Consider the following 21309-nt stretch of genomic DNA (forward strand, 5'->3'; position numbering starts at 1 on the left):
AGCAGGGAGGTTCCTACCCCAGACAGGCCTCACTCCGGCCCCCCTTCAGTCCCAGTGCAGTGCTCCATACATCTCTATGACGCACAGGCGGAGTTGAAAACACTGCCGTGTTCCTGTTCTCTTTTATCTCCTCATTCCATTCCCTTCCCCAGTTCCCCCCCATTAGTTCATGAAGCTGGAAGCCTGCCAAGCAAAACCCTGACCCCGATTCCATGGGTTCGATTCAGTTGCAGAGCAGACTCCCCTTTCTGCAGGGAGGGCCTCTGCCCTGGCCCTCAGTTCCCGCAACCCACAGGCGTTACTGTCCTGTGATTGGCTGTCAAACAGTGGCAGGTAGTTAAAAGGGTTCATGGGATTGGCTCACATGCTGTGGCAGAAAGTTCAGCAAAAGCTGGTTGGATAGAGACCACTGCATAAACCACTGACTATCCATGACGCATCAAATCAATGCAATGCTCATCTCGTGGACAGACACACGCAACATAAATGGTAGTAGCGTCTGTCAACAGACTGTGGGATGTGATGACTAATGAGGAACTTTGTTTCCGGTATTCTGATTTTTATAATTTCTGAAGCCCACAGACTTGCCTGAAACTAGCTGAGAGTTTATGTTTAAAGGAGTGCAGACTTCGCTAATCTTGTTAATATAATTTCTAGCATGTCTCCCTCAGGACTTAAGCATCTAAAGCAAATAAGTTATTTGATTTTTGTTTTGGGTGCCCGAGATTAATGCAATGCAATTGTCTAATTTCACTCTTACTGTCCCCAAGTTCTAAAAGAGCATGGAATTGTATCTTCAAAGACATGTTCTGTTATGATGTGACTGCTGCTGCTGGTCAGACATGATGGAGTTCAAGACATTCTCCAAACCTACCAAGATATTTTCAGAAAACGCTTCAGTGGAAAACTAATTTGAAATCAAAGACAACAACGAAAAGGCACATCATGTTTTTCCCCTTCCTGGGTTCCCTTTCAGTCAGTCAACATCGGCACAACATAATATGGGGAGTTGCACTCTCATGACTTCAGATGAAGGCCAATGAAATTCGCACCTCGCTGGAAGCTCTGTCTTCCACACGTAATAAGCCTGAGGCTTGGATTCATTTCCTTAATTATTAATTCTTCTGCCTTTCACCTCAGTGTGAACAGGAACGAGTCACACTACAACAAACAATTGGAACACGAGACCATCGTACGTTGCGCCAACTAAATTGTCCCTTAGTGTTAAAGCGTGCTCACTCCCTGGATAATGATGTTTAAATGGTTCTCATGTGTTTCCTAATCACAAACAATTCATTTTTCTTTGAATTGCTTGGCTTGGATAAAGAAATAAGTAAGATGACTAATGCAAACAAAACGATGAAGGCTAACAAGGAAGGTTTGTGACCATGTCCAAATGAATGAAAATATACTCACATCTGTTGTCTTGTATGTTTCAGCTTGGCACATGCTCAGGCTGCCCTCGCTCTAATCAGTTTGTGTGCAAGAGTAGGGGACGGCTGGTACTGTTCCCCTACTAGCCTACTAGTCTGTGGCACAGGTTCTCATGAAAATCGTGTAGCATTCTTTAGGGTGCTTGGCGTTTCCGATAGTGACTTCCTCTCCCGGGTACCAGTACCTCGGCTGAGTCTGAGTTGTGGGATGTGGAGATGGTTTTGGTCTTTGGTTGGGTGGAATGTATCCTAGCTCCGGTGCGCTCTGAGGCCGGTTAAGGGAGACTACTCGAAGAGAGAGTGAGACCAGGTTCTGTGAGTATCCCCCCACTGCCTGTGTCTGCCTTGGTTAAGCACCACTTGCCTCTCTTCCCAGAAGGTTCCGGCTCCCACCTCGTGATCCGGTCCTACGTAGACTAGAGTCCAGACTGCATAGCGTTCCATCTAGTTAGCTAACCCGCAGAGGTGAGCTAGCTACTACTAGTTATTCCTGCTTTCCTACGGTGTTGTTGCTTGGGTAGCTCTTTGTTTAGTATACGCAGCTTTAAGTCACTTGGTTATTCTAAACGGACCGTGCTGTGGTCAAAGATGCTAGCTAGCCTAGCTTATAATAAAGAGCCTCCTGGCTAACTTTGGCTAACATGCATAACTTCTGTTGAATGAAGCTTACTAGTGTTCCCCCCGGTGCTTTGGCAACCCCATTCCTATTTTCAATTCCTAGTTTGAGGGAGTAGAGAAAGCAGGGCTTGTGTGCTCCTCCAATGAGGAAGTAGCCCCTGATCATCTGCACGGCTCCCCAACAAGATTACTGTGTGAACAGTGCCCCACGTTTGGTATGGCAAACAGGGTAATACATCAGCCCTCTGTGCCCATAAGAGGGCAGGACTTCGTGCATGCTATATAGTCTCACGGAAGCACGCTTGTTGGAAGTTTGTCCATGTTTAATGCCCCTCTGGTACCCCACATTTCATGGTGTTCAGAGGATTCAAGGGCTATATTAATCTCTCCAAGCTGGGAGTAATAAATTGGGCAATTCACTCTCTGTCCACAAAAGGGCACCCCTCCCGCATAGGTGGCATATAACTGGGATTCCTTGCTGATTCCTGCCTGTAGCTCACTAGACCCTATGAGTCAAGGGAACACGCAGGGTTGGACACGACCATGCTATTATCCCCCACAAAGTCTCTGGGTTCATTGGAACCCTGAAATTAGCTGTCTTTCTCCAGCTCTGCGCTTTTCATTCCTAGAAATGAGATTTGATTACAAATCGATCCTGTCTGTTACTACAAAAGGGGTCAATCTTTCAGAGCTGTTTGTCTCATTCCCACCTATAACTGGTCTGTAGGGTAGCCTTCATGATAAGTTTTTTTTCCCCTGGGTCTATTCTTAATGCGTGCGGTCCAGTGCTGGGTGACAGCCATTTACCGGATCGCATCTTACTGCCTAAACCAAGTGAGTTAGGCTCGTTGTGACAACAGTATCCCAAGGTGGCACTGCCAATCGGGGTACGTCACTGATTGCCAGAGTGGGTCAGGCTTTAGGCAAACCTTGGCACATTAACACAGTTTTTTCAACCCCACAGTGTTCATGGGTGTCAAAAGTCTCCCACGTGTGAGATCGATAAAGTGTCCCTTCTCCACGTTCAGACACACAGTTGTCAATAGTGGTGGAAATGGAAAAGAACCAATCTCTCCCAGTCCAAAGTGGTCGTCCCGCTGTCTGCTCCGACCAATGGTGCGCATGCACAGTGTCGGCTCATGGATCATGCAAACAGTGACGTGAGGGTACAGGCTACAAATTGTGTGTCCTCCATGCGCCTGCAGTATCATTACGTCGACTGTTCCCAAGGCCTCAGCGCTCATTTTGAAGGAGGAAATATCCTCCCGTCTCCAGAAGCAGGCAATCCGAGTGGTTCCTATGTCAACAATCTAGGACAGATGGTACAGCCAGTAATTCTTGGTTTAGGAAAAGCACCAGGACTTTGTGTCCCACTCTAGACCTACGTGCCTAGAATGAGCCACAAAGTGCTCAAGAGCCGCCGGCCATTACAGTAGACTGGCTTTTGTCGGGCAGGCTTTTGCTGGTCTGAACTGACAATATGTAGGTGGTGGCATGCCTCAGAAATTTGGGTAGAGACTCTGTACCTCTCCCTCCTAACTTTGGCTTACTTTCTATTGCTGGGGAGATGCTTGCTTTGGGCGATGCATGTCCCCGGTTGCCTCCGGTGCAGATATTTTATCCAGGTGGGGCCCTCTCTCTCAGGAGTGGAGGCTACACCCCTGGGTGGTTTACCAGGTATGGAAACATTTTGGCAGGGTTAAAGGAGGGGTCCAAAGCATTGGTTCCCAATGGGGCACTCGGGTCAGTCCTTGAGAAAAATAGACAACACTGTACAGTCGTGGCCAAAAGTTTTGAGAATGACACAAAAATGTATTTTCACAAATTCTGCTGCCTCAGTTTGTATGATGGTAATTTGCATATACTCCAGAATGTTATGATGAGTGATCAGATGAATTTTAATTAAATTGCAAAGTCCCTCTGCCATGCAAATGAACTGAATCCCCCCCCAAAACATTTCCACTGCATTTCAGCCCTGCCACAAAAGGACCAGCTGACATCATGTCAGTGATTCTATCATTAACACAGGTGTGAGTGTTGACGAGGACAAGGCTGGAGATCACTCTGTCATGCTGATTGAGTTTGAATAACGGACTGGAAGCTTCAACAAGAGGGTGGTGCTTGAAATCATTGTTCTTCCTCTGTCAATCATGGTTACCTGCAAGGAAACACGTGCCATCATCATTGCTTTGCACAAAAAGGGCTTCACAGGCAAGCATATTGGTGCCAGTAAGATTGCACCTAAATCAACCATTTATCGGATCATCAAGAACTTCAAGGAGAGCGGTTCAAATGTTGAGAAGAAAGCGTCAGGGTGCCCAGGAAAGTCCAGCAAGCACTGGTTGATTCAAAGTTGATTCAGCTGCAGGATCGGGGCACCACCAGTACAGAGCTTGCTCAGGAATGGCAGCAGGCAGGTGTGAGTTCATCTGCACGCACAGTGAGGCAAAGACTTTTGGTGGATGGCCATGTGTCAAGAAGGGCAGCACAGAAGCCACTTCTCTCCAGGAAAAACGTCAGGGACAGACTGATATTCTGCAAAAGGTACAGGGATTGGACTGCTGAGGACTGGGGTAAAGTCATTTTCTCTGATGAATCCCCTTTCCGATTGTTTGGGTCATCCAGAAAAAAGCTTGTCCGGAGAAGACAAGGTGAGCGCTACCATCAGTCATGTGTGATGCCAACAGTAAAGCATCCTGAGACCATTCATGTGTGGGGTTGCTTCTCAGGCAAGGGAGTGGGCTCACTCACAATTTTGCCTAAGAACACAGCCATGAATAAAGAATGGTACCAACACATCCTCCGAGAGCAACTTCTCCCAACCATCCAGGAACAGTTTGGTGCACCTTGCAGTATGGTGCACATTATGGAGCACCTTGCCATAAGGCAAAAGTGATAACTAAGTGACTCGGGAACAAAACATTGATATTTTGGGTCCATGGCCAGGAAACTCCTCAGACCTTAATCCCATTGAGAACTTGTGGTCAATCCTCAAGAGGCTGGTGGACAAACAAAAACCCACAAATTCTGACAAACTCCAAGCATTGATCATGCAAGAATGGGCTGCCATCAGTCAAGATGTGGCCCATAAGTTAATTGACAGCATGCCAGGGCAGATTGCAGAGGTCTTGAAAAGGAAGGGTCAACACTGCAAAAATTGACTCTTTGCATCAACTTCATGTAATTGTCAATAAAAGCCTTTGACACTTATGAAATGCTTGTAATTATACTTCAGTATTCCATAGTAACATCTGACAAAAATATCTAAAGACACTGAAGCAGAAAACCTTTGTGGAAATGAATGTGTGTCATTCTCAAAACTTTTGGCCATCACTGTATGTAAAGATCTATGTATCTATTTATCTTTACGTATAGTGAGAAAATGTGGTGTCATCTGTTTTTTCAATGAGGGACCCGAGTGCTAAATTGGGAACGGATGCTCTTGCGCACCAGTGGCCTTGTAACCTTCCATTAAGCATTTCCGCAAGTGGTTCTGATTTAGCCCACGTTGGAGCGGGTCTCCCGGGAGTTCTTACCATTTATTATTTTGGCAGCCTTGGTTCACGGAGTTCATTCACCTTTTATGCAGGGACCTGTGGCAAGTCCCGTTGCACAGGGCCCTTTTGTCCAAGGCACATGGGCAGGTTTGGCAAGTGATTTGCTTCTTATGGGCCTGGCCCCTGTGAGGGCCAATCTGATGGCTAGAGAATGTTATTGCTACCATTCAGTCTGCAAGGGCACCCTCCACGAGAGGGCTGCATGCATATAAGTGGCAAGTGTTTTATAGCTCTGGTGCCAAGATAAAGAAGTGAGGGACATCCTTATGTTCCTACAGGAGCTTTCCAAGCAGGGGCTGGCAATTCTCAGGTCCTTACCTTTTAAGTGTTTTTACAGCTGGGACAGGGGAAAGTAACTAGGCAGCGTGCCGTGTACGCAATACCCAGACTGACGCATCTGGCGGGAGTCAGATCTGGGTGGTCTGCCAAGGGCCGTTTAATTTAGTGTCCGTTGGGGTGAACTTAGGGCATGGTATATTTCCCCATAGTATGTTGTATTGAAGTTGTCTGACTGAAAGGGAACGTAAAGTTAAGACTATAACTACTGTTCCCTGAAGGAAGGATATGAGGTACAACACCTGTTTGGTACCACGATGCTCATTCCTGGGCTCGGTGGAGAGCGGTATTAAATTGAAGGAATTAATCCGAGCCTCACGCTTATCACCTGTGGAAGGCGGGGCTTCCAGCAAGGCGCGGATATTATTGGCCTTGTCAGGCGTAAATCCTTCAACCGAAGTCGCAACAGTTTGTCTCCCCATAGTATGGTGTACATTGTTTCCCTCCTCAGGGAACAGTAGTTATAGTCATAACATTGTTTTTTACCCTCTGGGTAAGGACATGCAGTGCAGCAGCCAATTCACAAAACATCTGAGCTCCTAGAGCACAAACACGAAGAACCTTGCTCAGTAGCGTTGCGGTGCTCACCACAAAAGGAACAAAATAAAGTGACCCCACATTTACTTCCATCTGATAGCGCTTGAGCCTGAATTTTCCCGCTCCTTTTCATTTACTGAGGCCTGGTTACCACGTCGAGCCTGGTTACCATGCAGCAAGAATGTGGCCCAGTGTGGAGCAAAATGCCAACCTGCAGACTGGACACCGGAGTATGACTGCCAACTACCCAGCTACCCCCTGGCACTGTGACATCACATCCTGTCATTGTGTTGAGTGTGCAGACCTGACCGGACTGGCGACTTCCCAATCAGTGCTTTCTGCCCTCCAAACCCCCCCAAGAAAAACAGTGCATTTACAATAAGAGGAAATCAACACATTAGGCGCATGAGAGATGTTGGCGGAAGTTGTGACATATTGTAGACTCATTCGAATATTGCTCATCTGAGCAACAAAATCAGAATGTACAAAATGTATTCTGACAGCATGTTTTACCTTAAATAACTTAATACTTGTATAATACTAGATATGTTATGCAGGATTAAACTGTGAATAAGTACATGTGACTTAAAATATATGTCTTGTAAGTCTGACCCAAAGCTCAAACTTATTATCACCATCCAATATTTACATTTCCAAATGTCTTTAATTTTACCACCTACTGTATATGTCAACAGTTGCTACAATCTCTCCTATTTGGGCTCATTGGAATTAGCTCCATTCAAAAGCTGTAAATGAATATTCATGAGGACCTGAAGCTCTATTTCACACTGAGGCCTGATTGGGGAGCAACTGGGATCTACGTTTGAAGCCTCACTACTTACACCATGTACTTACTGCACATTGACTGAACACGATCTGTGCCCTACAGCTGACATGCAGTCCACAATGTGTACATTTGTATGTCTTTTATAATTTTTATACACAGTGCCTTCGGAAGGTATCCAGACCCCTTGACATTTTTTACATGTTGTTACGTTACAGCCTTATTCTAAAATGGATTATTAAATAGAAATAATCCTCAGCAATCTACATAGGAACTTTTTCTCTTCTCTGTGTGAATCTACAGCACTTACTGTGTTGCTGCATAGATGGTACTGTATTTCCCATCAACTACTGAACTATTACCCTAATTGTAAAGGGGTGGTTTCAGGATGCTGGTTATGATTTCAATCTTGAAGGACATTGTCTTAGTACCTAATACCTAAGTTTTTATATAGCCCATTTATATAGCCCATAATGACAAAGCGAAACAACATGTTTTATTTTATTTTTGCAAATGTATTAAACATAATAAACAGAAATACCTTATTTACATGAGTATACAGACCCTTTTCGATGAAACTCGAAATTGAACTCAGGTGCATCCTGTTTCTATTGATCATCCTTGAGATGTTTCTACAACTTGATTGGAGTTCAGCTGTGGTCATTTCAATTGAATAGACATGATTTGTAAAGACACACACATGTCTATGTAAGGTCCCACAGCTGACATTGCATATCAGAGAAAAAAAACAAGCCATGAGGTCAAAGAAATTGTCCTTAGAGCTCCGAGACAGGAAGGGTACCAAAATATTTCTGCAGCAAGAACACAGTGGCCTCCATCATTCCTAAATGGAAATAGTTTGGAACCACCAAGGCTCTTCCTAGAGCTGGTCACAGAGCCAAACTGAGCAATCTGGGGAGAAGGGCCTTGGTCAGGGAGGTGACCAAGAACCTGATGGTCACTCTAACAGAGCTCTAGACTTCCTCTGTGGAGATGGGAGAAACTTCCAGAATGACAACCATCTCTGCAGCACCCCACTAAATCAGGCCTTTATGGTAGAGTGGCAAGATGGAAGCCACTCCTCAGTAAAAGGCACATGACAGCCCGCTTGGAGTTTGCCAAAAGGCACCGAAAGACTCAGACCATGACAATCTATATTATCTGCTGATGAAACCAAGATTGAACTCTTTGGTCTGAATGCCAAGTGTCACGCCTGGAGGAAACCTGACACCAACCCTACGGTGAAGCATGGTGGTGGCAGCATCATGCTGTGGGGATGTTTTTCAGTGGCAGGGACTGGGAGACTAGTCAGGATCGAGGGAAAGATGAACAGAGCAAAGTACTGAGATATCCTTGATGAAAACCTGCTCCAGAGCAGTCAGGACCTCAGACTGGGGCAACGAGCTCTGTCATAGTGACCATCGGGTTCTTGGTCACCTTCTCCCCCGATTGGGCGACCAGCTCTAGGAAGAGTCTTGGTGATTCCAAAACAGAAATGTTTTGGTGCCCTTCCCCAGATCTGTGCCTCAACATAATACTGTATCGGAGCTCTACGGACAATTCCTTTGACCTCATGGCTTGGTTTTTGCTCTGACATGCACTGTCAAATGTTATAGACTGGTGTGTGCCTTTCCAAATCATGCCCAATCAATTGAATTTACCACAGGTGGACTCCAATCAAGGATGATCAATGGAAACAGGATGCACCTGAGCTCAATTTCGAGTCTCATAGAAAAGGGTCTGAATACTCATGTAAATAAGGTATTTCTGTAGTATTTTTTTTTTTAAATGTTCGCTTTGACAATATGGGGAATTGTGTGTAGATTGATGAGACATTTTTTTTAATCAATTTTAGAATAAACAAAATGTGGAAAAGTCTGAATACTTTCTGAATGCACTGTATAACATTAGGTTGAAGATAGTTTTGCGTTATATAACACTAGGTTGTTTTGTGATATATAGGATCTGATGATTCACAGTGTCGAAGGCAGCAGACAGATTTAGGAGGATGAGAACAGAGGATAAAGATTTAGCTTTGGCAATGCTGAGAACCTCCATGACACAGCGAAGCGCAGTCTCGGTTCTGCAAACCGTCTTGAAGCCTGACTGGTTAGGGTCAAGAAGATTGTTCTGAGAGAGATATCAAGAGAGTTAGTCACAGACAGCACGCTCAAGTGTTTTGTAATGAAAAAAAAGAAGATACTGGTCTGAAGTTTTTCATGCCAGATGATTCGAGAGTTGGTTTCTTGAGGAGGGGAGCAACTCATGGCTCATTTTGAAGTTAGAGGGGACGCAGCCAGTGTTCAGGGACGAGTTGATGAGGAAAGTGAGTAATGGGTGAAGGTCTCCAGAGATGGTCTGGCGTAGGGAGGGAACGAGGTCGAGTGGGCAGGTTGTGAGGCTGTAACCTCACTAGTTACAGGATTTCATCTGGAGAGAGATAGTGGCAAAAGGTCAAGGCCTAGGGTTATGTGTGAGTGGGACCAGGGCACTCAAAATACTGAGTGAAGGACTTGCGGATATTATCAACCTTCTTTTCAAAGTGGTTGACAAAGTTGTCTGCAGAGAGGGAGGAGGGAGGGGGAGGGGGTGGAGGATTAAGGAGGGAGGAGAAGAGGGAAAATATTTTCCTAGGGTTCAAGGCTTGAAATTTAGAGTGATAGAAAGTGGCTTTAGCAGCAGATACAGAGAAAGAGAAGGTAGAGAGGAGGGAGTGGAAGGATGATAGGTCCTCTGGACGTTTTGTTATACTCCATTTTTGCTCCGCTACCCACAGACCTGTGTGACTTTCATGTGCCTTAATAACAAATTTGTATCTGTAAATATGAAGAAAAGTGTTAAATTACGAGCTTAGTTGGTTTAGCTACAGAAAAAGAAAAAGGTGAGCAACCTCCCACTTGCCACGAATGGCTGAGATAATGAGTGGGCTGGACATGCTGAGAGATCAGTAATGGATTGGTCTGCCATATAGCATGCTTCTGTCTATTTGAGCTGGTCAGTATGTATAGGTAATCCTGTCTAACGCTGCTTTTTTAATGTTACGCATAGTAAAACTGCAGAAGTGTTTCTCTCCACTTTCTGGAGGACTGAGTTTTGAAATCAGTGGAATTCGAGTATGATAGCTCAGGAGATGGAGAAAACATCTGTCTCCGGACGCATGCATCTATGATGTACAGTATATGGGTAAGATGGTCTAGCTAGCTACATTTTCAGATATAACACGTTTCCTATTTTGACAGAAAGTGGTTTCATTTCAAGTTAAAGTGTACTGTTATCTAGCTAACATTAGCTGGCTTGCTCGCTAGCTAATGTTTCATGTATGATATTATTATTCTTATCTCAGAGCCATTTTCTTGGCTTGTTATAGCCTATTGTTAGCTAGCTAACATTGATCCTGGTTGGTCAGCTACCTGCAGATTCATGCATGGTAGTAACATCATGAGTTGGGATTATGGTTATGGTTCATTGTTTAGCTAGCGACCGGGAGACCCCATGGGGCGTTGCACAATTGGCCCAGCGTCATCCGGGTTAAGGGAGGGTTTGGCCGGATGGCATGTTCTTGTCCCATTGCGCTCTAGCGACTCCTGTGGCAGGCCGGGACACAATGCACGCTGACATGGTCGCCAGGTGTACAGTGTTTCCTCCGACACATTGGTGAAGCTGGCTTCTGGGTTAAGCGGGCATTGTGTCAAGAAGCAGTGCGGCTTGACTGGATTGTGTTTCGGAGGACGCATGGCTCTCGACCTTCGCCTCTCCTGAGTCCGTACGGGCGTTGCAGTGATGAGACAAGACTGTAACTACCAATTGGATACCACAAAATTGGGGAGAAAATGGGTATAAATAAAATAAAAAAATACATAAATAAAGATAGTCTGGCTAGCTACATTTTCAGATATTACACGTCTAATTTTGACATAGTCTTTTCATTTTAAGTTAAAGTGTACTGTTAGCTAGCATTAGCTGGCTGGCTCGCTAGCTAACGTTACGTGTATGATCTTATTAGAGATCTCAGAGCCATTTGCTTGGCTAGTTATAGCCTAATATTAGCTAGCTAACATTGAACCTGGTTAGTTAGCTACAGTACCTGCAGATTCATGCAGGATAGTAACGTTATGAGTTGGGATTATGGTTCATTGTTTAGCTAGCTAGCTACATGTCTAAACAAAATACTCCACTATGCAAGCAACCATTTTGTGTGCATTCATTAACCCAGTCTGGCCATCTACTCCAATTTCAGAGCACTCTTATCTGAGTGTGCCAGAGCACAGAATAACTGATGAATTTACAAACGCTCAACACCCGTTGAATATGGCCAGTACAAACATGTCCAGTAAACATTTTCTGATCATGTCTCCTAATCTTTGGAACGTTTTGTTAATCGAGAGATGCATAGAACCTTGTCAGTTACATTGTTTTGAATAATTCTCCAATCACTGCATCAGACTTAAGATCTATAAGCTTAAGTTGCAGGTCAGTGGAAGCGTTATCCACATTGAAGGTGAAAGGAGAGGAAACCAACAGCATGTCATTTTCCAACACTTTGAAATCCTCAAAACGATGAGAAAACTCACCGTTCAAAGCACTCAGAAGCAATGTATACTTCTCCTGCTGGTCATCTGATAGGGAACAGACTAATAGTGTCAGAAGGTGGGTGAGATTGTTGACTTCTACTTGGTGGTTCAGGAGGAGTAATTTTCCCTTGAAGGCTTTGACAAGGCTGTTCATCTGATGTGCAAAAAGGCCCTTGCCTTGTAGATTGGAAGTCAGTTCATTCATGACGGCCATGATGTACACGGTGAAGGAAAAATCAGCCAACCATTCTTTATCTTGCAGTTGAGGGAAATCCACACAATCCACTTTCATTTGCAAAAACTCAGCAATCTCTGACTTAAGGTCCCACACCCTTTTAAGCACCTTCCCCAAACTCAGCCATCTCATGTTTGTGTGGTAAGGGAGATCTGCATGACCCGACTCTGCCTGTAGTTTAAAGATTTTGTCTTATGAAGTTTCCCAGTTTAGTGACTGTATCCACAACATGGCTCATTTCCAGAATACATTTCCAGAGCACCTCCTGATGAATAATGCAATGTAGGGGGAAACAAATCTGATCTGGGTTCAGGTCAGCTACTTGATATTGTATCCTTTTCAAAAGGCCAATGTTTTTTCCTGTCAAGTTTGGGCACCCATCAATGGTCACACGGGATAACTTTTCAAAAGTCCCAGCTTTGCCACACACTTATTAACCTCCTTCAATAAATATTTCCCTGTGGTTGTGGTTATGCCTCGTAAGATTATCAACAACTGTGCCGTGTCACATGCATCACTGCTCTCATCCAGGGCCAAGGCGAAATAGGTGAAATCCTGTACCTTGTCTTTCAGCTATTGTTCCATATTCCCTGCGATTTCCTTAACACGACGTTTCACTGTTCGTCTTGACAGGGAAACATTTTCAAACAGCTCTTTCTTGTCGGGGCAAAGTATTGCTGCAGAGTCAATTAAACATTATTTTATGAATTCGCCCTCAGCGAATGGCTTGCTATGTTTAGCAATTTTGTGGGACAGTACATAGCTAGCTCTCGCAATTCTGTAGTTTGCCGAATGCAGTTTTGTGAAAAGTCCTTGCTGCTTTTGCAACTGAGAAAGCAATTATTTCGATGCACTTGCCCTCATAGTCCTATATTTCTCTGCATGCTTCGTCTGGAAGTGTCGGGACAAATTGTATTCTATCAAGCCAGCGATGCTCTCTTTGCACACTAAGCACACAGCTTTCCTTGATACCCCAATAAAGAAATATGTAGATGTCCACTGTTGCTGGAACACCCTACATTCATTTGACTACTTTCCTTTTCTTTGAAATCTTTGAAAAACTCATTTTTTGCGCAATTGTGTCAGCCTGTGCGTGTCAGCCTGTCAGTCATTGTCTGTCCTCGTGCAGTTGTTATTTATACGTGTCTTCAAAATAAATGTCCCACAAGTGGTGGGAGTTAAATCATGACATAAAGGCGAGTATTCATTGGGCTTTTAATTTGAATAACAAATACATTACGCAAATTCTTTATGTGATCTGAGCATGATACCATGGGTCATATTGAATCAGGTCGCGGGCTGCATACGGCCCCCGGGCCGGCCTTTGCTCAGGCCTGGTGTAGACAAAGAAGAGCTCTCCAGTAGGTAACAAAACATTCAAAGGCCATTTTCTCAAAAGTAAGGTTACAAGTTTATCAACTTTCTAAGCAGAATTACTTTCCCATTGTTCCTCAAATGCAGTGTATGATATACCATTTTGTAGCTCTGTGTCTCTGCTTTTATCCAATGTAAAAAACACAATTATCCTTATTAATGCCCATGATTTTGGAATGAGATGGTCAATGAGCAGGTGTCCACATACTTTGGTTGTGTACTGTAGTTGCCAAAGCTACAAAAGAGCAAAATAATATAGTAATCTGAAAATAACTAGGTACGATGCTCAAGTAAGAGAGTGGTGTGGAGCCTTCCTCTCTTTCCTTCCTCGATCCATTTCGGCGACAGTCTTATATTTGCGATGAGACCGCTGCTTACAACTGCTGCTGAGTAAAAATTGGAGACTGAAGTACTATTACTAATTGCTATTTGCCTTGCAAAGGTAAGGAGCACACCTCCCTGTACTAATTGCTGATTGCCTAGGAGAGGGAAAAAACCCTCCCCCTCAAATACAGCTACTGATTATTAAAAACAACAACAGTCACAAATTGCCCTGCCCCTTAATCCTGGTTGATTTGTCAACAATCATCTGCACGTTAATAGCATTCAGCAGTTCACACACACCAAATAGGCTACTGGGAAGACAGGCAGCACTTAAAGTAGGTAGCCCTAGCTAGCAAAAAGTGTACTAGACAACAACAGATAAAGACAAAAATTATGCTTATATCACTCCCAGAGATATCAGGAGTCCTCTAGCCAAAACCATAGGACAACCACTCACTCACCAAGCTCTAAGAAACATATTGTTCTCAGAACATTGTGTGCTAGCTGGGATACTACACACATCTAAACATCCGTCTGTTTTCATGTTTTCAGCAGTAAATATTTGTGTTTTGAATGCTTTCACAGTACCCAGACAACATTACCACATAATAAATGACTGTAAAGCCTAGTATTTGAGTAGTTGTACTAAGGATGTATTTTGATCCATACATCCACATTTGTTTGGGAACAACGAGTCCTGGGGTAGACATCTGTCTTGTCTGAATGCTCTCTGGCTGATGTCTACTGACTGGAAACCTGAAGCATTGCTTGTCTGATCACATCTATCTCTTTCTCTGCTTACAGCAACGCAAATAGTATTACAATCCCATCCCTTGCCAGTATATGGGTGTGTGTGCTTGTGTGTGTACGTGTTGGTGTGTGTGTGGACTTGTTAATCTATACTTGTAGGCACCAGAAGTCCCAACTGGGTACATTTTGTTAGTCCCCACAAGGTCAAATGATATTTCTAGGGGGTTTCGGGTTAAGGTTAGAATTAGTGTTAGGGTTAAGAGCTAGGGTTAAGGTTAGGGTTAGCAGTAAGGTAAAATAGAATTTTGAATGGGACTGAATTGTGTGTCCCCACAAAGTTAATTATACAAGACTTTGTGTGTGTGTGTGTGTGCGCACATGCAAGAGTATGTGTGTGCGCGCACATGTGTTTGTTAATATCTGGTAGCTCTTAATTAGACTGTGGGCTGCTGGTCCGGAGGGGATTTCAGCACTATATAAACATCATACATCATGATTCAGTGAGGTGAGCACGGTCCACCAGCTGCCAATGCTCAGTGAGAGGATGACAGCAAACAGGGGAGGTCAAAAATCTACAGTGGCAGTTATGGAGCCCATGATGGACTCAGGGTCCAGCTGTTTCAATACTGTAAACAGGACAACAGCCCTAAGCAGTATGTCACACATTGTGCACCGAGCTAATTCAACGGAAGCTGTCTGTGAACATGTGGTGACAGTAGACCCGCTTGATTCTCAGCTCACCACTGTATTCTCTGAAATATTAGGAATTCTGTTTGAATTTAAATTCTTGTTAATCTAACTGCAGTGCCCAATTTACAGCAGCTATTAAAAACAAAATACCATGCTATTGTTTGAGGATAGTGCACAACAACAAAACACTTATCACGGCAACTAGTTCACCTTTGAGGGTAAATAATGTACTTACATTCAGTAATTTAACTCTGATTTGTCATCCTGAGGGTCCCAGAGATAAAATGTAGTTCTGTTTGAAAAAATCTATTTTTTTATTCAAATGTAGGAACTGGGTTCTACAGTTTGACCCCACTGCTGTCCCTGACTCCACACACACGCCGCCAGGCCATCTAGATGTGTGAAGCTAGTCTTTTCTGTAGGAAAGCTAATGATCCATCATCTATGACAATCCTTGCATTTTTTATTACCATAGCATTTTTGTATGTTCTCTATAGTTTAAATTGACCAATTCGGCACATTTGGGCAAACTCCTGGCAGACGTGATGCAAAATATTGTGTAGTGAGGAAATTCTTCACTGGATCAGTCTGAAACTTTGCACACAAACTGCTGCCATCTTATGGGCAAAATCTGACTTACACCTAGGATCCTATCTCAATGTATGGCCTTTCTCCTACATTAATTTCACATTTCCACAAACTTCAAAGCGTTTCCTTTCAAATGGTATCACGAATATGCATATCCTTGCTTAAGGTCCTGAGCTACAGGCAGTTAGATCATCTTAGGTGAAATTTGAAAAAGGTTCTGATCCTTTTTTTTCTGAAGCTTGCATTCAATTGCCACTCCCTGTTGCACACAACAAGCTTCCATTCCATTAATGGATGATTTAAGATAAAACCCTGTTCATTTATTTGTCACTTAATATTTCTTTATGTAACCTCTTGAGATAGGATTTTTTTAATGAAGTTTAACTAGGTGAACCCAAGTTACACTGCTTAAAAGGCACTGAATTATTAGAATGAACCAGGTATTCAAACCAGAAGCCATGGATTACAGGGGAAATCATAAAGAAAAGGCTAAAAGATAGAGCTACCGCTTTTCAGGAATGGGATACGTACATGGACAATCGTACAATCTTAACCGTACAATCTGGTTTCAGAGCTGGTCATGGGTGCACCTCAGCCACGCTCAAGGTCCTAAACGATATCTTAACCGCCATCGATAAGAAACATTACTGTGCAGCCGTATTCATTGATCTGGCCAAGGCTTTCGACTCTGTCAATCACCACATCCTCATCGGCAGACTCAACAGCCTTGGTTTCTCAAATGATTGCCTCGCCTGGTTCACCAACTACTTCTCTGATAGAGTTCAGTGTGTCAAATCTGAGGGTCTGTTGTCCGGACCTCTGGCAGTCTCTATGGGGGTGCCACAGGGTTCAATTCTTGGACCGACTCTCTTCTCTGTATACATCAATGAGGTCGCTCTTGCTGCTGGTGAGTCTCTGATCCACCTCTACGCAGACGACACCATTCTGTATACTTCCGGCCCTTCTTTGGACACTGTGTTAACAACCCTCCAGGCAAGCTTCAATGCCATACAACTCTCCTTCCGTGGCCTCCAACTGCTCTTAAATACAAGTAAAACTAAATGCATGCTCTTCAACCGATCACTACCTGCACCTACCCGCCTGTCCAACATCACTACTCTGGACGGCTCTGACTTAGAATACGTGGACAACTACAAATACTTAGGTGTCTGGTTAGACTGTAAACTCTCCTTCCAGACCCATATCAAACATCTCCAATCCAAAGTTAAATCTAGAATTGGCTTCCTATTTCGCAACAAAGCATCCTTCACTCATGCTGCCAAACATACCCTTGTAAAACTGACCATCCTACCAATCCTCGACTTTGGCGATGTAATTTACAAAATAGCCTCCAATACCCTACTCAACAAACTGGATGCAGTCTATCACAGTGCAATCCGTTTTGTCACCAAAGCCCCATATACTACCCACCATTGCGACCTGTACGCTCTCGTTGGCTGGCCCTCGCTTCATACTCGTCGCCAAACCCACTGGCTCCATGTCATCTACAAGACCCTGCTAGGTAAAGTCCCCCCTTATCTCAGCTCGCTGATCACCATAGCATCTCCCACCTGTAGCACACGCTCCAGCAGGTATATCTCTCTAGTCACCCCCAAAACCAATTCTTTCTTTGGCCGTCTCTCTTTCCAGTTCTCTGCTGCCAATGACTGGAACGAACTACAAAAATCTCTGAAACTGGAAACACTTATCTCCCTCACTAGCTTTAAGCACCAACTGTCAGAGCAGCTCACAGATTACTGCGCCTGTACATAGCCCACATATAATTTAGCCCTATCAACTACCTCTTTCCCAACTGTATTTAATTTATTTATTTATTTTGCTCCTTTGCACCCCATTATTTTTATTTCTACTTTGCACATTCTTCCATTGCAAAACTACCATTCCAGTGTTTTACTTGCTATATTGTATTTACCTTGCCACCAAGGCCTTTTTTTGCCTTTACCTCCCTTCTCACCTCATTTGCTCACATTGTATATAGACTTGTTTATACTTTATTATTGACTGTATGTTTGTTTTACTCCATGTGTAACTCTGTGTTGTTGTATCTGTCGAACTGCTTTGCTTTATCTTGGCCAGGTCGCAATTGTAAATGAGAACTTGTTCTCAACTTGCCTACCTGGTTAAATAAAGGTAAAATAAAAAAAATAAAATAAATAAATGGACACAAACAAGAAATCCCGCTACAACCTTCGACAAGCCATCCAACATGCAAAAGGACAATATAGGATTAAGATGTAATCCTTCTACAATGGCTCTGGTGCTCGTTGGATGTGTCAGGGCTTGCAGACTATTGTGGATTACAAAGGGAGCCATGAACTTTCCAATGATGCAGCCCTCCCAAACCAGCTAAATGCCTTCTATGCTCGAGTTGAGGTAAACAACACTTAGCCATGCATGATGAGAGCCCCTGCTGTTCCGAATGACTGTGTGGTCTCACTCTCCATGGCTGACGCAAATAAGATTTTTAAACAGGTTAACACTCGCAAGGCCCCTGGGCCAGATGGCAAGTTTCTTCACGGATTCCAACATGTTTCAAGCTGACCACTATTGTTCCGGTTCTCAAGATCTCTCAGGTAATTTGCCTAAATGACTATCGCCCTGTAGCACTTACATCTGTAATCATATAGTGCTTTCTTTGAAAGGCTGGTCATGGCACATATCAACACCATCATCCCAGAAACCCTTGAACCACTCATCCCAGGAACCCAGATCCACAGATGACATAATCTCAATTGCACTTCACACTGTTCCCTTCCACCTGGAACAGAGGAATACCTATATGAGAATGCTGTTCATTGACTACAGCTCACCATAGTCCCCGCCAAGCTCATCACCAAGCTCAGGACCCTGGAACTAAACACCTCCCTCTGCAGCTGGATCCTGGACTTCCCGACTGGACGCCCACAGGTGGTGAGAATAGGCAACAACACCTATGCCACCCAACCCTCAATAAGGGGCCCCCAGGGTTGTGTGCTTATTCCCCTCCTGTCCTCCCTGTTCACCGACAACTACCTGGCCATGCACAAATCCAACACCATCGTCAAGTTTGCAGGCAGCGACAACAATGAGACAGCCTACAGTGACCTGGAAGTGTGGTGCCAGGACAACAACCTCTTCCTTAACGTCAGTAAAACCAAGGAGCTGATTGTGGACTACAGGAAACAGAGAGGCGAGTACGCCCCCATCCACATTGACAGGGCTATAGTGGATTGGGTTGAGAGCTTCATGTTCCTCAGTGTCCACATAACTAAGGACTTAATAAATGGTCTACACACACCCGCACAGTGATGAAGAGGGAACAACAACGCCTCTTCTCCCCCAGGAGCCTGAGGTTCTTCTGCTGTACCATTGCCTGGCTACATCACCGCCTGGTACGGCAACTGAACCGCCCTCGACCGCAAGGCCCTACAGAGGGTGGTGCTGACAGCTCAGTACTTCACTGGGGCCGAGCTCCCTGCCATCCACAATCTCTATATCAGGCGTTGTCAGAGGAAGGCCCAAGAAATTGCCAAAGACTTCAGCCACCCAAGCTATGGACTGCTCTCTCTGGTACCATCTGGCAAGCGGCACCGGAGCATCAGCTCTCGAACCAACAGGCTCCAAGCCACCAACAGGCTCCAAGCCATATGACTGTTGAATAGTTAATCAAATGGCTACCCGGAAAATCTGCACTGACTCTCTTTTGCACTAACTATGCACACTCTCATGGCTCTACCCACACACGCACACACACTTACACCGACACTCCCACTCAAACACATACACACTGCTTGTATTTATGAGAGGTATTGACATGTTGAATGCACCAGGCTGTCTGTTTGAACTACTGGCACACAGCTCGGACACCCATGCAAACCCCACAAGACATGTCACAAGAGGTCTCTTCACAGTCCCCAAGTCCAGAACAGACTATGGAAGGCACACAGTGCTAAATAGAGCCATGACTACATGGAATTATATTCCACATCAAGTAACTCATGCAAGCAGTAAAAAACAGATAAAAAAACACCTTATGGAACAGCGGGACTTTGAAGCAACACAAACATAGGCACTACACATGCATACACACACGATAGCATACGCACTATACACACATTTTGTACTGTATATATGTGGTAGTGGTGGAGTAGGGGCCTGAGGGCACTCAGTCTGTGATTGTATTGTAATGTTTTTAAAATTGTATAAATTGCCTTCATTTTGCTGGACCCCAGAGTAGCTGCTGCCTTGGCACCTGATGTATTTGGTGCATGTGTCAAATCCAATATTATTTAATTACATTTTTATTTACTATACATCTGCACATACATTACATTACATAAGTCCTCCGAGTGAGATTATATAAAAGGATCATAAGGGTATTAGCATTTTTGCGGCACATTGTCAAAAAGGGTCAGCATCCACTGATAATCTCTTAAATGTAATGCCAAATATCTAAATCCAATCATAACACTTTTCAAAACACCTGTTTATGAACGTAGTACAGCACAACACTTTTAAACTGCCTTCATTACACAGAGTGACAAGATAATGAGCATTAGCTGCAGATGTGTCCTTTTTTATAGGTATGGGGTGAATGAGGATTTTTGTACTGTGTGTAACCAACGCCTGGGGGCAGCAGTGTGTCAGCTGGCTGCTGCTAGCCCAGCACACCCGACCATTTTAGCATGTCTCTATGCATGGTTATAACCCCTTCCCCTCACATTGATGTGTGCTTCAGAAGGCTACTGACTCTAATCCAAAACTGCTGCTGTCGCTTCTGTTTAGAGTGCCTCTGATTAGACTGCAGGGCTCCACCATAAAAAAATGAACTCCTTTCTTCTCCTTTTTTCTTCTTCTATAGCACAGAGATAATATTAAGGATGAGATATGAAAGAGTTCATGAATAGGTTTGAGTGGGTTATGTTGCTGTTTTTCGACACCCGAGATGCCATTTTCCCCCTACAAATACTTGGATTCCAAGGAATATTGGATGGTTGGTTTTAAGAATGTCCATGGAGTTTTAGTTGGAGGTTAGAAGACAACCAATTTCATTCTCTTTTAATCACATCCTATACACTTCCTATACATTTCAGATTTTGTGATTTTACGATATACAATATTAGATGGTAAATTTGATTGTCATACATCTATTGTTAACAATGGAAATGGCTGTTTATCTTACCCTTAACTTTGCTTGATATTCATCAACATTTACCTGCTATTTCACTAGAACCTTTTCCGTACACGTACATACTGTATGTAGGAGACCTTTCAAATTTGCATACACTGAAAAAGAAGGGGAGAAATGCCATATCTGACTGATCAATGGTCTTCCTTGATACAGTATGCATACACTCTTATTACGATTAAAGTGGGGACTGTCTTGGAAATCCCAAAATAGTTTCCAACAAAGCCTGATCAAAGAATAAGCAGACTGTCTATGTCTGGTTTATGTGTTTCTATGGCTCTGTGTGCCAATGATGACGCTCCTCAAGTCTTCAAATGGGTCTTG

The sequence above is a fragment of the Oncorhynchus mykiss genome, chromosome 1 (assembly GCF_013265735.2).
Source record: "Oncorhynchus mykiss isolate Arlee chromosome 1, USDA_OmykA_1.1, whole genome shotgun sequence".
Lineage (NCBI taxonomy): Eukaryota > Metazoa > Chordata > Actinopteri > Salmoniformes > Salmonidae > Oncorhynchus > Oncorhynchus mykiss.